The 16,953-nt window shown below is 38.1% G+C and overlaps 1 long non-coding RNA gene across 1 annotated transcript in view; it reads left to right on the forward strand.

Moving 5' to 3' along the window:
- LOC103097131 (uncharacterized) overlaps positions 1-16,633 on the forward strand; it is a 68,429-nt gene extending 51,796 nt beyond the window's left edge. Inside the window, exon 3 of the long non-coding RNA XR_459966.2 lies at positions 15,815-16,633. This is a non-coding gene — a long non-coding RNA (uncharacterized LOC103097131). The remainder of the gene's footprint in view (positions 1-15,814) is intronic.
- Positions 16,634-16,953: the final 320 nt, after the last annotated feature.

Here is a 16,953-nt window from a genome sequence, read left to right on the forward strand (position 1 = left end):
AAAACATTAACTGATCCCATCTTTTATCCTCTTTACCAATTTGCATGGAATTAGGGGAAACCTCAGGGTTGTTTTAATTTGTATTTTTCCTTACTCTAAGTGATTTAGAGCATGCTTTCATATGGTCATTTATAGTTTTCAAATCTTCTTTGGAAAAGAATTCCTAGAGTCTCATTTTTGCTGCTGTGATGACCCTTTCTGAAAGCTTGCTCCCTCTCAACCCCTCCCATTCTTCCTTTTCTTAGGGATGCATTAACAAACCTATAGTGCTGCTCCCCTCACACCTGAGGACATTTTCTCATTCACTGGCCCCTCTGCCTAGCAGCCCAATGGGAGCACTTCCTTTGTCCCCTGTCTGGGGTAAGGGGGCAGTTCATGTGCAGTGTGAGGGTTGCAGTTTGGGCACTTAGTCTCCAAATGTTTCACCATCACTGTCCTATGGATTGGGACTTATTGTTTTTAATTGATAAATGTTATTTAATTAATTAATTTAGAATATTTTTCCATGGTTACATGATTCATGTTCTTTCCCTTCCCTCCTCCTCCTCCTCCCTGTAGCCAATGAACAATTCCAATGGGTTTTACATGTGTCATTGATCAAGACCTATTTTTATATTATTAATATTTGCATTAGGGTGATCACTTAAGAGTCCACATCCCCAAGGGATTGAGAATGTTTAACTATAACATAGTTAAATTATTCATATTATTTGAAGGGCGGGCCATCCCTTTTTGGGTATACCAATAGGTTGGGTAAACAGGTGACGGTGGGTAGTCTGAGTCCTGGGGCTTCTTATCTGTAAGTATGTATGCATGTATTTGTTTATTTATTTAATTTAGAATATTTTTCCATGGTTCCATGATTCATGTTCTTTCCCTCCCCTCCTCCCTTCCCCCACCTGAAGCCAACAAGCAATTCCACTGGGTTTTACATGTATCATTGTTCAAAACCTATTTCCATGTGATTAATATTTGCAATAGTATGAACAATAAAATCAATATCTCCAATCATATACCCATTGAACCATGTTTTCTTCTGTGTTTCTGCTCCCACAGTTCTTTCTCATAAGTCCCTCAGAATTGTCCTGGATCATTGTATTGCTGCTGATAGAGAAGTCCATTTTAATAGATTGTGTCACAGTGTATCAGGCTCTGTGTATAATGTTCTCCTGGTTTTGTTCCTTTCACTCTCCATCAATTCTTGGAGGTTGTTCTAGCTCACATAGGATTGCTTCAGTTCATTATTACTTTCAGCACAATAGTATTCCATCACCATCAGATACCACAATTTGTAATATGTTTGTACATGTATTTTTTCCTATTGTCTCTTTGGGGTACAAACCCAGCAGTGGCATGGTTGGATCAAAGGGCAGACAGTCTTTTAAAGCCCTTTGGGCATAGTTCCAGAATGGTTGGATCAATTCACAACTCTACCAGCAGTGCATTAGTGTCCCAATTTTGCCACATCCCTTCCAACATTTATCACTTTCTTTTGCTGTCATATTGGCCAGTCTGCTAGGTGTGAGGTGGTACCTCAGAGTTGTTTTGATTTTCATTTCTCTACTTATGAGAGATTTAGAATACTTTTTCATGTGCTTATTAATAGTTTTGATTTCTTTATCTAAAAACTGCCTATTCATGTCCTTTGCCCATTTATCAGTTGGGGAATGGCTTGTTTTTTTGTACAATTGATTTAGCTCCCTATAAATTTGAGAAATTAGACCTTTATCAGATGTTTTTGTTATAAAGATTTTCTTCCAATGGTTTTGTTTGTAAAAAACCTTTTTAATTTAATGTAGTCAAAATTATTTGTTTTACATTTTGTAATATTTTTCTCTCTTGCTTGGTCTTAATGCTTTCCTTTTCCATAGATCTGACAGGTATACTATTCCATGTTAACTTTCCCAGTGGGTTCTTGTCCCCAAAGCTGGGATCTTTGGGTTTATCATATACTATCTTGCTGAGGTCATTTACCCCAAGTCTATTCCATTGATCCTCCCTCTGTCTCTTAACCAGTACCATATCGTTTTTGATGACCACTGCTTTATAGTACAATTTAAGATCTGGTACTGCTAGGCCCCCATCCTTCACATTTTTTTTTCATTAGTTCTCTTGATATTCTTGATCTTTTATTCTTCCAAATGAACTTTGTTATAATTTTTCTAATTCAATAAAAAAGTTTCTTGGAAAGTTTGATAGATAAGACACTGAATAAGTAAATTAATTTGGGCAGGATTGCCATTTTTATTATATTAGCTCATCCTACCCATGAGCAATTAATGTTTTTCCCATTATTTAGATCTAGTTTTAATTGTGTGAAAAGTGTTTTATAGTTGTATTCATATAATTCCTGTGTTTATCTTGACAAATAGATTCCTAAATATTTTATATTATCTAGAGTGATTTTAAATGGAATTTCTCTTTCTAACTCTTGCTGTCAAGATGTGTTGAAGACATATAGAAATGCTGATGACTTATGTGGGTTTATTTTGTATCCTGCAACTTTGCTAAAGTTGATTATTTCCACTAGCCTTTTAGCTGATTTTTTTGGGAATTCTTTAAGTAGACTATCATATCATCTGCAAAGAGTGATAGTTTAGTCTCCTCATTGCCTACTTTAATCCCTTCAATTTCTTTTTCTTCTCTAATTGCTCCCATTAGCATTTCTAGTACATTATTAAATAATAGAGGTGATAATGGGCATCCTTGCTTCACTCCTGATCTTATTGGAGAGGCTTTTAACTTATCCCCACTGCAGATGATGCTTGCTGATAGTTTTAAATATATACTGTTTATTATTTTTAGGAAAGGCCCATCTATTACTATACTTTCTAGTGTTTTCAATAGGAATGAGAGTTGTATTTTGTCAAAGGCCTTTTCTGTATCTATTGAGATAATCATGTGTTTCTGTTGGTCTGGGTTATTTATATAGTCAATTATGTGGATGGTTTCCCTAATATTAAACCATCCTTGTATTTTTGGTATAAATCCCACCTGATCATAGTGAATAATCCTTGTGATAACTTGCTGGAATTTTTTTGTTAGTGTTCTATTTAAGATTTTTGCATCTATGTTCATTAAGGAGGCCAGTCTAATTTTCTTTCTCTGTTCTTGGTCTGCCTGGTGTTGGAACCAGTATTTGTGTCATAAAAAGAATTTGGTAAAACTCCTTCTTTGCTTTTTTATCAAATAGTTTGTGTGGTATTAGGATTAGTCATTATTTAAATCTTTGATAGAATTTACTTGTGAATTCCATCTTGGCCTAGGGATTGTTTTTTAGGGAGTACCTTGATGGCTTGTTCAAATCACAACCCCCTCCTATTACTCCCTACTTTAAGTGGCACTATAGTGCCTCTTAAATGACCCCCAAACTCTCCCTCTCTTGTATTGCTCCCCTCCCCACCAGTTCATTTATTACCCTTCTATTCCTCTATAGGGCATGATACAATTCTTGGCCCCAATAGATCTAATTGTTCTTCCCTCTCTGAGTCAATTCCAATGAGCATAAGATTTAAATATTACCTGTTGCCAACTTTTTCCACCCTTCCATTGTTTTGGTCTTCTCCTCCCCTCCCACTGTGTGCTTCTTTATGAAATATATATATATATATATATATATATATATATATTTAGCCTATTTTTCTCTTTTCCCTTTTATCTTAGTATTATACTCTTTTTTACCCCTAATTTTTTATATTTTTTGACATATCATCCTATACAGTTTGTCTCTGTGTCCTCTAAGTATACTTCTTCTTACTACCCTGATGATCATAACAATTTTTAAGAGTTACCAATATTACCTTTTCATATAGGAATACAAATCATTTGAATTTATTCTATCTCTTTAAATTTTTTTCCCCTTTCTTAATTACCTTTTGGTGATTCTTTTGAGTTCTATATTTGGGCACCAAATTTTATGTTTAAGTCTGGTCTTTTCTTCAGGAATGCTTGGAAGTCTTCTATTTTATTAAATGAACATACTCTCCCCTGCAAGAATATAGTCAATTTAGCTGGGTAGTTGATTCTTGGTTGTAGACCTGGTTCCCTTGCTTTCCAGAATATCATATTCCATGCCTTTTGGTCCTTCAGTGTAGTTGCAGCCAGGTCCTGTTTAATCCTGACTGTGGCTCCCTGATATTTGAATTGTTTCATTTTAGCAATTTGTACTATCTTTTCCTTTATCTGGATGTTCTTGAACTTGGCTATAATATTCCTGGGTGTTGCCAATTGGGGATTTAATGCAAAAGGTGATCTATGGATTCTTTTAATCTCTACTTTACCCTATTGTTCAAGAATATTAGGGCAGTTTTCTTGAATAATTTCCTGTAGAATAATGTCCAGGCTTTTTCTTTTGACATGATTTTCCAGTAGGTCAATAATACTCAATTTGTCTCTCATGGATCTATTTTCCAGGTCTGTTGTTTTATCAATGTGGTGTTTGATAATTCCCTCAATTTTTCCATTCTTTTGATTTTATTTTATCGACTCTTGCTGCCTTGTGAAGTCATCTGCTTCTAGTTGTTTGATTCTAATTTTTAGAGACTGAATTTATCCCTGGATTGATCTATTTTTCCTTTTAACATATCTTTCTTTGTAGGTCTTCTTTCATTTTCTTAGACTCATTTTCAAGGTAGTCAATTCTGGCTTTTGAGACACTATTTTCTTGTTTTAGTTCATGTATCTCTGTTTTCAGATGACATATTTTGCTTTTTAAGTACTTTTCCCAATTTTATTCAGCCTCTTTTAATTGTTTTTTGAATTCTGTTTTGAGTACTTCCAATTCACTGGAGTTCCTGAGTTTTTGCTTGGTGTCCCTCGGTCTTCCTCTGTTCCATTTGTTCTTTATTTGCTTCCTGAATAGAAACTATCAAATATAATTTCCTTTTTCTATTGTTTACTCATATACCCTCCCTTCTTTTCCCCTCCTTATTGGCTGTATTCTTCCTTCTCTGTTTGTTTGCTGGATCTGTGAGTTTGGGCTTTTCTGACCTGAAGGGACTTCTCTGCTCTGCTAATTAACTGGAGTAGGCTTATCGAACTGACCTGTTGTATTAATGTGACCTGAGACCAGATCTTCCCCAGCTGCCAGTAGAAGCTGAAGGTGAAAGTGAAGGTAGAGGCTAAAGATAGTTACCCTCTACCTCCACTCTCTTCCTTTTGCCAGCTGCCTCCCTGCCAGCTCCCTGGTCAGGGTCCTGAGCTTCCCATGGTGGTACCAAGGTACTCTGTTGGGGTTGCAACTTTTCCCCTGGGATCCCAGTCAGCCAAATTCTAACCTGGGTTCTCAGTGCAACAACTGGGGGAGGAGTGTTGGAGATTGACCTTTTCTGCCCTCTGAGGGCTTCTTATCTCCACTATTGATAGACTGGATTAATTCAGTTGAGCTGATCTACAGAATGGAATGTGCCCTGAGGCCAAAACTTCCAGAGGCAGAGGCCCAAGATGGAGAAGTGATGGCTGAAGGCTGTGACCAGACTGCCCTCCTCTTTGCTCCTCTCCTCTAGCTGCCTCATGCCAGCTGTGGTCAGAGCCCTGAGCCTTGAGTAGCTGTGATAGCAAGGAACTTCCTCTGGGCTGGAGCCCTCCCTGGGAGATCCCTGAAACCGCCTGAGTCTCAGTACAATTGGTGGTGGGGTGGGGGGCGGAGAAGGGGTGTCCAGGAACCTTCCTTCTTTCTTTTTTTTTAAGCTGGAGAATTCAATCTTTTCTGTGTACCTTTTAAGGTGAATCAGGCAGGAGGGAGCCCCAGCTTTGTTCTGGCTTCTTATCTTTCAAAAATGTCACCTTTCTTGGATTTGGTTATATTTAACTCTGGTGGGGGAAATTCAGAACTTCCACACTTGGGAATTTCAGCTTTCCAGTGTGCTCAGTGCTAGAAACAGGGACAGGAATGAGGTGGATCTTTTGAGAGATGCCTTAAGTACCATTAGCATATAGGAACTGAATAACAGAGGAAAGGCTGCTCTCATGGATGGAGGGATTCCTACTTGGCTAGTATAAAGAAGCTCATGCCTCTATGGAAGGAGCCCTTCCTAGAGCAGACCTGGCACTTGTCCCCAAGGCCCAGGGGTTTGGGGGATACCTTACCCCTTTCTCCTCAAGTTTTCTAGATTTGACTGCTCTCATATGGGGATGGTGTGGGGGGCTAGGAGGAGGAGACAAGAACTTCAAGCCTTAGAGGTATTTGCCAAAAGCTTCAGCTTTGGAGCCTGGAGCTCCTCCTTCTCTTCATTGTCCCCAGATTCCCTCCTTGCCGTATTCCATTGAGTCTAGAGTTCAGATGTGGCAGGGCCTATAATTATTATCTTCCCCTCCCCCAATTCTCCTTCTGACTGCCTCCCACAGCCTTGGCTTGGGGAGGGGGAGGAGGGGGCAAGAGGATCAAATCTAATAGAAACCATCTGGCCTGGGAGCCTGCAAAGAGGAGTCAATTTTACTGTTTTTCTGTCACTTCTTCTGGCCAAATGGAATGTCTCTGATCTATGGTTCACTTGCTGTGTGAACTGAGCACCCACTGTCTGCTCAGTGTCCAGGGAGTTGGAAAATCAGGTAGCCTATAGGGTCCTCCCCAACCTTCCTTCTTTTCCTCTCCATAAATGGCCATGGAGAAATGGGGGTCTGGTTTCTCCCTTACAGCATAGACCAACTTTTGGGTGATTTCACAGGATCATGAAAGACAGTAGGATTATTCAGGGGGCTTCCCTGCTGCTCCACTGCTCCCCAGCAAGCATCTGAGCCCTGGAAAATGTGAAACAGGGTCCTTGCCTCTGGGCTCAGCCTCCCCTCTGCCAGAATTACTCCCTTCCCCCAACCATGACTCATCCAAGCCTTTTATAATGATCTGTAATTAGAGCAGCCATAGGCAAGCTCAATTCAGCTTGGCTCTCATTCCCCTCCTTGTTTCTGTTCATATTCTCAGTCACTGATGTTTTTTATTTCAATGTCTGCCTAAACCTCTTCATTCTCAAAAGCCCTAGCATCTTCTCCAGTGGATTAGATCTCTCCCTAAATTGGGGAAGTTTTCTGGGAAAAGGGAGATCTTGGATGAGTTCTCTAATCTCAGCTGCTAACTAGCTGTGTGACCTTGAGAAAATCAATAACCTTCTCTGGGTCTGACTACTTCTATTCTATGATGTCAAACATTGTATAGCCATAGCCTCATTTATTTAGAGCTGGAAAGGAGGACTCTTAGGGGGTCATCTACTCCAACACCTTCATTTTACAGGTGAGGAAATTGAAGTCAAGAAGTTAAGCAATTTCCCATAAATCATGAAAGAGCAAAACCAGGTCTTCTGACTTCAAAGTTCCACACTTTCATTTCCAAAGAAGAAACTGGGGACCATCAATGTTTGGGTTTTTTAAGCCCTTATCTTCTGTCTTAGTATCAATTCTAAGACAGAAGAGCAGCCAGGGCCAGGCAATTGAAATTAAATGACTTGCCCAGGGTCACACAACTAGGAAGTGTCTGAGGCCAGATTTGTACCTCCTGACTCCAGGCTTGGCACTCTTTCCACTATGGCACCTAGTCCTCTATCACCTAGGTAGTAAATAGATGAGCCAGGATTGGAGCCCAGTTTTCTGATTTCAAACCTAGCACCCTTTGCATTGTCCCATGAGAAGGTCTCTAAGGATCTGGCTGTCTTTGTTCTATGGCTTCACATCTCAGAGCTCAGAGCTGGAGACATTGATGTCTCCTTGAGCCAGAATCTAGGTCTGACCCCCAGTTCAATGAGAAAGTCTACTAAATGTCACCAGAGCCTCCTGACTCTTTTCTTTCAACTCTCCTCCTTTTCCTTCCCATCCTCTCTTCCTATTTCCCGAATATCCAACTCTTCCCCATCCCTCTTAAAGTAGGCTTCCAGGAAGGAAGTTATAAATTAAATTGGCAAGAATCCAATAATCTACCAACAACCAATCAACAAGTATTTATTTGAAGATCTGTATTCTCGGCCTTTAATAAGTTTTCACTGATTGGTTGTTGGGTTGTCAATACATATAGCTTTCCATATATGTATACCTATATGTATATGTAAACATATTCAAGTGTATATGTATATTCACACATGTTTATATATACATATGTGTTTGTGCATTTATATGTTTATGTGTCTATGTATACACAATGGTAGGTGGTACAGTGGATAGAACACTGGCCTAAAATCATGGAGACCCAAATTCAAACATGACCTCAAATACTTCCTAGCTATGGGACCCTGGACAGGCCACTTAACTCTGTTGGCCTCCATTTCATTATCTGTAAGATGGGATTAATAATAGCACCTAGCTCCCAGTATTGATGAAAGGATTAAATGTGATGATAAATGTAAAGCACTTAGTAGAGTACCTGGCATGTAATAAGTGCTATATAAATGTTAACCATAATCTATCTATTGATCTCTCTCTCTCTCTCTCTCTCTCTCTCTCTCTCTCTCTCTCTCTCTCTCTCTCTCTGTCTCTCTCTACATCTAATCTCTCTATCTATCTCTCTCTCTTTCTCTCTTCATCTAATCTCTCTCTCTCTCTCTCTATCTATCCATCCATCTAATCTATTTATCTATCTATCTATCTATCTATCTATCTATCTATCTATCTATCTATCTATCTATCTATCTATCTATCTATCCACCTTATCTATCTATCTATCTATCTATCTATCTATCTATCTATCTATCTATCTATCTATCTATCTATCTATCTATCTATCTATCTATATATCTATCTATCTATCCACCTTATCTATCTATCTATCTATCTATCTATCTATCTATCTATCTATCTATCTATCTATCTATCTATCTATCTATCTATCTATCTATCTATCTATCTATCTATCCACCTTATCTATCTATCTATCTATCTATCTATCTATCTATCTATCTATCTATCTATCTATCTATCTATCTATCTATCTATCTATCTATCTATCTATCTATCTATCTATCTATTTATCTATCCACCTTATCTATCTATCCATCCATCCATCCATCTATCTATCTATCTATCTATCTATCTATCTATCTATCTATCTATCTATCTATCTATCTATCTAATCTATCCATCCATCCATCCATCCATCCATCCATCCATCCATCCATCCATCCATCCATCCATCCATCCATCCATCTAATCTATCTATCTATCTATCTATCTATCTATCTATCTATCTATCTATCTATCTATCTATCTATCTATCTATCTATCCATCCATCTATCTAATCTATCTACCCACATTTTTATATATTCATATGTACACACATTCATAAATTATATGTAATATATGACTATATACACATAGATAATATATATGTGTATACACACACACACAAAGTAACAGGTATTTGGGGATGGCAAGGAGAGACTAGACTCTATGAAGTTCAGGATAGATCTCAGGAGGGAGCATTTGAAATGAGCTTTATAGGAAACTAGAGGTTCTAAGTAGTGAAGGGGAGGACGGTGTGTCATCCAGGAATGGAAGATATTTCCAAACTAATATTTTAAGTTTTTGAAACCATACAAAGGTGGGGGCAGCTGGGTGGCTCAATGGATGGAGAGACAGGCCCAGAGATGGGAGGTCCTGGATTCAAACTTGATCTCAGATACTTTCTAGCTGTGTGACCCTGGTCAAGTCACTTAACCCCTATTGCCTAGCCCTTACTGCTTTTCTGCCTTGGAACCAATAAATTGTATTGATTCTAAGACAGAAGGTAAGGATTTAGAAAAAGATGTGCAAAGTTTTGGCAGTCCTTCAAATATAATTTTAGGTAGGGAATGATGATAGTGAAGATAAGATTCAAGCAAAATGCTCTAGGAAAATTAGGAGAGGAAGGAAACACTTTCAATGAAGGAAGGCATCACTGATATGGTGAGACCTGAGTTGAACCTTGAAAAAAGAGAGCAGAATTCAGGGAGGCAGTGATGAGTGTGTTTAAGCAAAAAGGGTATCTTTTTTTTTCCCCAATTAATTAGACCTGGGATATAATCTGTCAAAGTGGAGGAACCTTGGACAAATTGTCCTGCTTGGCAGTGAGTGAAAGGGAATTTTCTCCACTGGGTTGTACTCTTCTGGACTGGATTCTATATTTACCACCCCACCCCTACCCTTTCCCCCCTTTTCAGGTTCTATTTATGAGTACATTTCTCCATTAGATTGGAAGTTCCTTGAGGAGAGAAACTGTCTTTTTTTCACATTTGTATGTCCAACTCTTAGCTGGCACATAATGGGCACTTAATAAATCTTGACTGACTGACCGAATGAATGATGGAAAGGTCTGACAAGTAGGTTGGATCCAAGTCATAGAGGATTTTAAGTACTAGACTAAGAAGTTTTTGTTTTATCCTCAAGGCAACAGAGAAAGCAATGGAGAGAATGCTAGACTTGAAGTCAGGAAGACTTGAATTTGAATCCTGCCATAGGTACTTACTGTTAGTTTCTTTTTTTAAAAACCCTTACCAATTATGTGTATTGACTCCAAAGTAGAAGGGTGTTAAGGCTAGGCAATGGGAGTTAAGTGACTTGTCCAGGGTCACACAGCTGGGAAGCGTCCAAGGCCAGATTTGAATTTAGGACCTCCCATCTCTAGGCCTGACTCTCAATCCACTGAGTCACTCAGCTGCCCTTTATTGTTAGTTTCTTAAACTCACTGAGCCTCAGTTTTCCTATCTGTAAAGTTTGGGGAATGGAACCCCTGGCCTTTAAGGTCTCTTCCAGCTCTACATTTATGATCCTCATGAGCAATGAAAGGTTTTTGGACAAGGGTATGTCATGTCTACACCTAAACACGAGCAAGACTATTTTGGCAACTTTGTGAAGGATGAAGGAGAAGAGAGACACTTGAAGCATGGAGACCAGCGATGAGGATGTTATCATAATTTATTCATCATATATACTGTATATAATTAATTATATATACTCTATCTCAATCCCTTATCATCTCTTGCCTGAACGAATTATGATAATATCCTCATCACTGATCTCCCTGCCTCATGTCTGATGGAATATTTAAAAAAAAGAAGGGGTCAGATGTGAGAAGTGTTATGGAGGTATGTTATGACAACTGACAGGGTGGAGGGTGTGAGGAGAGGGAAGGGTCAGAGGATTTTGAGATTTCAAGTCTTAGGAATATGAAAATATGGTAAGGAATAATAGTAATGGAGAAACTGGGAGAAAAGGCAAGTTTAAGTGGAAAGAGGATGGGTTCAGGTTCAGACATGTTGAATTTGAGGTACTGTTGGAACATCAGTGTGGTCCAGTGGAAAGAACTAGATAGAACCTGAATCTGAATCCCAGATCTGTCAGTTATGACTTGTATAGTCTTGAGTTAGTTATTTGAACTCCATGATTTTCCATTTCCTTGTTTACCAAATGAAGAATTTGGTCAGATGGTCTCTAAGGTTCCGTTTAGCTCAAAATCTAGGATCCTATGTCTAGTCAGCGGTTAGAAATGTATGATTGGAGATCAGGAGAAATTTTTACACTAGATATATCAATGTGGGAGTCATTGAGAAGAGGTAAAAATTAAATTGATAATTAACTGCATGGGAGCTAATGAGATCATTAAAAGATTATATATAGAAGGGAAGAGAATTTTGGATTGAATCTTGGAAGACAACCATATTTATTTTTTATTTTAATTTTTCAATTATTTTTCTAAGTTTCCATGATTCATGTTTTCTACCTTCCCTCTTTGTTTCCCTCTCCCCGAGCTGACAAGCAATTCCATTTGTTATTATATTAATATGTTATTATGTGATACCCATTTTCATATTATTCATTTTTGTAATAGAGTAATCTTTTAAAACCAAAACCCCAAATCAAATATCCCCATAAACAAGTGATAAATCAGATGTCTTTCTCCTGCATTTCTATTCCCACAGTTCTTTCTCTCCATGTGGACAGCATTCTTTCTTATAAATCCCTCAGGATTGTCCTGGATCATTGTATTGCTACCAGTAGCAACATCCACAATGTTTCAGTCTCTGTGTACAATGTTCTGTTTCTGTTCATTTCACTCTGCATCAGTTCATGCAGTTCTTTCCAGCTCCTATAGAAATCAAGCAGTTCATCATTCCTTAGAGCACAATAGTATCCCATCACAATCATATACCATAAATTGTTCAGCCATTCCCCAATCAAGGGACACCCCCCTCATTTTCCAATTTTTTACCCCCACAAATAGCCCGGCTACAAATATTTTTTAATATCTCTCTGAGATACAAACATAGTAGTGTTGTTGCTGGATCAAATGGCATGCATTCTTTTAAAACCCTTTTCCAAATTGTTTTCCAGAATGGTTTGATCACTTCACAATCCCAGGAGTAATGCATTAGAGTCCCAATTTTGTCACATCCCCTCCAACATTTATTATTTTCCTTTATTGTCATATTGGCCAATCTGCTAGGTGTGATATGGTACCTCAGAGTTGTTTTGATTTGCATTTCTCGGAAACAGGAGAGATTTAGAATACTTTCTCATATGATTATTGATCATTTTGATTTCTTCACCTGAAAACTGTCTATTCATGTCCCTTGACCATTTGTCAATTGGGGAATACTTGATTTCTTGCACTTTTGACTTAGTTCCTTATAAATTTGAGAAAGGACAACCATATTTAAAAGGTAGAGGATAGAAGGAGGCAATGAACCACCATAAATCACAACCAACAAGCATAGAAAGTCATTACGTCATTCTGTTTAGGTCCTCCATTTTGGAGAAGAGTTTGAGACCAGCCATCTCTAATCTCCAGAGAGCCAGCGTTCCTCAGCTGTCTCCTGACTCCATTCCTACAGGTCTTTTCTCTCCCATTGGTTAGTTCTCTCAGAATCTCCATTTGGGGGAATGATCCCAGAACAACTTTTCCTCATTCCCTTATTTTCCAAGGTCAGCCAACATACTCCTTGTGTTGGAATCTACTTTCCCACTTTCCCTTCTTTTCAATTTTTTATTGTGTTATATTACCCCATAAGAATATAACCTTCTTGAGAGTAGGGATAGTCTTTCTTTATTTGCAACCTTAGAGCTGAGCATAGTGCCTAGCACAGAGTGAGCATTTAATTAGTGGTTGTTGATTGGTGAACCTTAATAAATACTTGTTTGAGCAGTACCATGTATCAGTTAGGCATTGAGGATACAAAACCAAAACCAAAAACAATGCTTGGCCTCAAAGGGATTACATTCTATTAAGGGAGACAAATGTACATATATAAATATATATAAAATGTTTACAAAGTAGATATAAGGTAATTTTTAGGGAAAAGGCAGTAGGAACTGGGGAGATCAGGAGAGACCTCATGTAGATGGTGCTTGAGCAGAGTATTGAAGGAAACCAGGGATTCTAAGAGGCAACATTGAGGAGAGAGAGAGTATTCCAGGCAAGGTTCTAACCAGTGAAAATATTTTTGAATCCTAACTCTATTATTCAATATATTAGCCATCCCAGATAACTCTGGATCATTTGCATATTTAGTAAGCATACGATCTTTTCTCATTATTCAGGCCATTGATAAAAATATTAAATGGTCAAGACCCAATCACAGATCTCTGGGAACATTCCACAGGAGTCCTCATCCCAAGCTGCCATCAAATTAATGACTATTCTTGGTGTCTTACCAGACAACCTCTTTCAAGTGGATATAACTGTACCATTGTCCAACTCAGATTTCTCCATCTTCCCCTCTCCCCCCCCCCCCAAGAATAGCATGACTGTCAAATGTTCCACTGAAATGAATACATTTCTATGGCATTTTTTCAAAAGCAGGAAATGTGGTTGTCCTGGCACAACCCATTCTTGATGGAGCCTTGCTGGATCTTTGCATGATCACTTCTTCCTTTTACAGATATTGCCTAACTATCCTTTTAAAAGCATGTCCTCTAATTTGGGAAGGAAGCAAAGTCAACCTCACTGGCTTATAGTTTGTAGAATTTGGTCTCTTTCTTTTGTTTGAGAACTGGACATTTTTTCTTCTTTAGTTTCAAGACACTTTTAAAAAGATTGCTAAAGTGATTATTAAAAACTCTGAGAGACTGGGTTGTAGGTAAGAAAATCAACTTATTGATCAGGCTAGCAATAACCAATAAATCAATTAGTCAGTGATCTCCTTTGGTGACCAAAGACCAAGATGTATGGCATCTTGAGTCATTAAATACAATTTTGGGAGCTCTTTATTCAGCTTTCTCTAGATTTATCTCCCTGGTGAATACTTAATAAGGGGGAAGAATAATTTTTCTCTCAGCCTCTTCCCAATTCCTTCATGGTAATCGGGGAGTCATGCCTGATGATAAGATTCTAATAACCCTTGATGATCTAAATGGAAAGATCAAGATGTCTCTGGCTAAGTTTTACTCTCCATAGCTCATTTCAGTGGGATCCAGAGTCTCTGCCTTGCTATCTTCCAAGCATACTACCAGGCAAGATGAAGCTCACAATCTCACTTTTCAACTGTCCGGGTAAGGAGCATGCTTTGGGGTAGGAAATATGAAAAGCATTCCTTGACTTTGTTAGGAACAAAGGAATTAGGAAGAGGTTTGAAAGCTAGGCTTGAGCCTCAATTTAAAACTTAAAAATAAAAATGATACCCTATTAGAAATAAATCATCTCACTAATAAGAGCTAAGCCATGATATTTATGAGTTTTTTGAGTACCTTGGGATGTTGGTGATTTGGGCCTAGTGATTTAAACTCATTCTGTCCCCCTCCCCCCTGGGCAGTAAGGATTCTCCTGTTGTCTCCTTATTTACCTTGGAGATCAATTCCCTAGGTCATTATGTTCTGTCTTTTCTAGTTGAAAAATCACTTTAATTGGCAGAGAACAGAAGCAAAATATGAGGTGAGAAGCTTCATTTTCTCATTGCCATCTATTATCATCATTCCATCTACCTAAGTTGTAGTCCTATTCCTTCTTTGACCCCCATTTGCCCGCTAGAACTATCCCTTTCCTTTTTTGGTTATCTCCTGCTTTTTTCACCAGATCCAATTTATTCTAGGGTTTTTTAAAAACATTCTTTTTATTTATTTTTATTTTAAAATAATTTTCCATGTTTACATGATTTATTTTCTTTCCCTCCCTTCTTCCCTTCCCCCTCCCAGAGCTGACAAGCAATTACATTGGGTTGTACAAATGTTATCATTGGATACCTTTTTAAACATTCTTGATAGTAAACATATAGGATTGTACCACACCTGCATATTCACCTTCTTTTTTTATGAATTTACCCCCTAAAAATAAATTGATTATGCATCTATAGTAGTTTCTTTTTTCTTTTTCTTTTTTTAAACCCTTAACTCCCATCTTGGAATCAATACTGTGTATTGGTTCCCAGGCAGAAGAGTGGTAAGGGCTAGGCAATGGGGGTTAAGTGACTTGCCCAGGGTCAAATGGGAAATGTCTGAGGTCAAATTTGAACCCAGGACCTCCCATCTCTAGGCCTGGCTCTCAATCCACTGAGATACCCAGCTACCCCCTATAGTAGTTTCTTTATTGTACCCCCCTTCTCTCTTTTCCTCCTCAATAGAACTCTTTCTTTCTTTTTTCATTTTTGGGCTTCAGGATTCTGTTCTTTTTGAGCATCACATAAATCTCAGATGGACTGCTTCTGTAGAATTTTAAGCTTTGGATACTCACCTATTCTTTCTCTGAACATTATGAAATCTGATCTCCAGAAAGCTAAGATCCATGTTCAAAATCCTTGAAGCCTTCCTGTCTCTTTATAACAAATTCTAAGATGGAGTAGTTACTTCCCCTTGAGGTTCCCATACCTTTTGGAAGGAAGATCCTCAGACTTTTGTCTTTATAGCTGATACCTCTTTCTTTTGAAATAGGTACGCCATCTTTGAGAGCCCCAGGAGTAATGATGACACAGGAAGATAAAGACAAGAGAAATAGCCAGCCCTGATCAAATACATATGAAGAAATGCATTCTGGTGAAAACAAAATTTTAAAAGCACTCAGGGATTGATTCTGAAGATATCTTGAAGAATAGAAGATTATACTGGAATGGAAAAGATCAGGCCTTTGTTAAAAAACAACCAAACACCCCAAAACTGAAGATATTAGCAGTTTCTGACTCATATGCCTATTTTTTCATCCATATACTTTCAGTGGGGGGTTTATCAGTGAAAAGAAGAGAAGGGGACAGTCAAGCTTTTATGGATGATTCTCTACAGCAGACCACATCTTTACAGTCACAAATTGACTTAAGAGTGGCAAAAATAAGATCCTGCCATGTTTACTTATTATTGATTTAAAGGAAGCATTTGACTTGGTTGAGCCAGGTGTGGTGTTAAAGGCTCTCCTTAGAGGAAGCCTCTCTCACACGGTACATCAAAATCACACAGAGTTCTCTGACAGATGTGACTACAGGGATCTCTCTGTCCAACCATCTGCTAAATATGGACATCAAACAAGATGCCAAGCTGCGAGATAGACAGTCGCCATTTATCCAGTGCCATGGAAGATGTTCGGTGTGAAGCCAGAAAAAAAGAATGACTCTGTTGATTGTTAGAGGGGTTCTCCAAGTGCTCTTGTTGACAGATGAGTTCATGTTAATTGTATAGAAATCTAGAACTTAAGAACTCCTTAAGGAAATCCACAGTAAAGCAAAGGATATTAGTTTAACTATTTACTGACAAGTAAACAAGTAGATGACAAATGTGTATGGTTCAGATTGTGACATGCTTCTGGATGTACAGCCTAGCCAATCCAGTGCAATTAAATGAATATTTATTAAGCACCAATCATTACCTGCTGAGGCCCTGGGCTGAGTATTAGAGGTAAAAACAAACAAACAAAAAAAAACCCAAAATATTCTTTGTGCTTCAAAAGATTTGCATGTATTTTCAATTTATATTATCTTGGACAGGGCTAGATGACAGACAATGAGATCCAATTTGCACAGGAGGTCAGACTGGAGCACTTAAAAAAACAATTTTTACTGATGTATTCTTAAAAAGTCATTATA

This window comes from Monodelphis domestica, chromosome 1, assembly GCF_027887165.1.
Source record: "Monodelphis domestica isolate mMonDom1 chromosome 1, mMonDom1.pri, whole genome shotgun sequence".
Classification (NCBI taxonomy): domain Eukaryota; kingdom Metazoa; phylum Chordata; class Mammalia; order Didelphimorphia; family Didelphidae; genus Monodelphis; species Monodelphis domestica.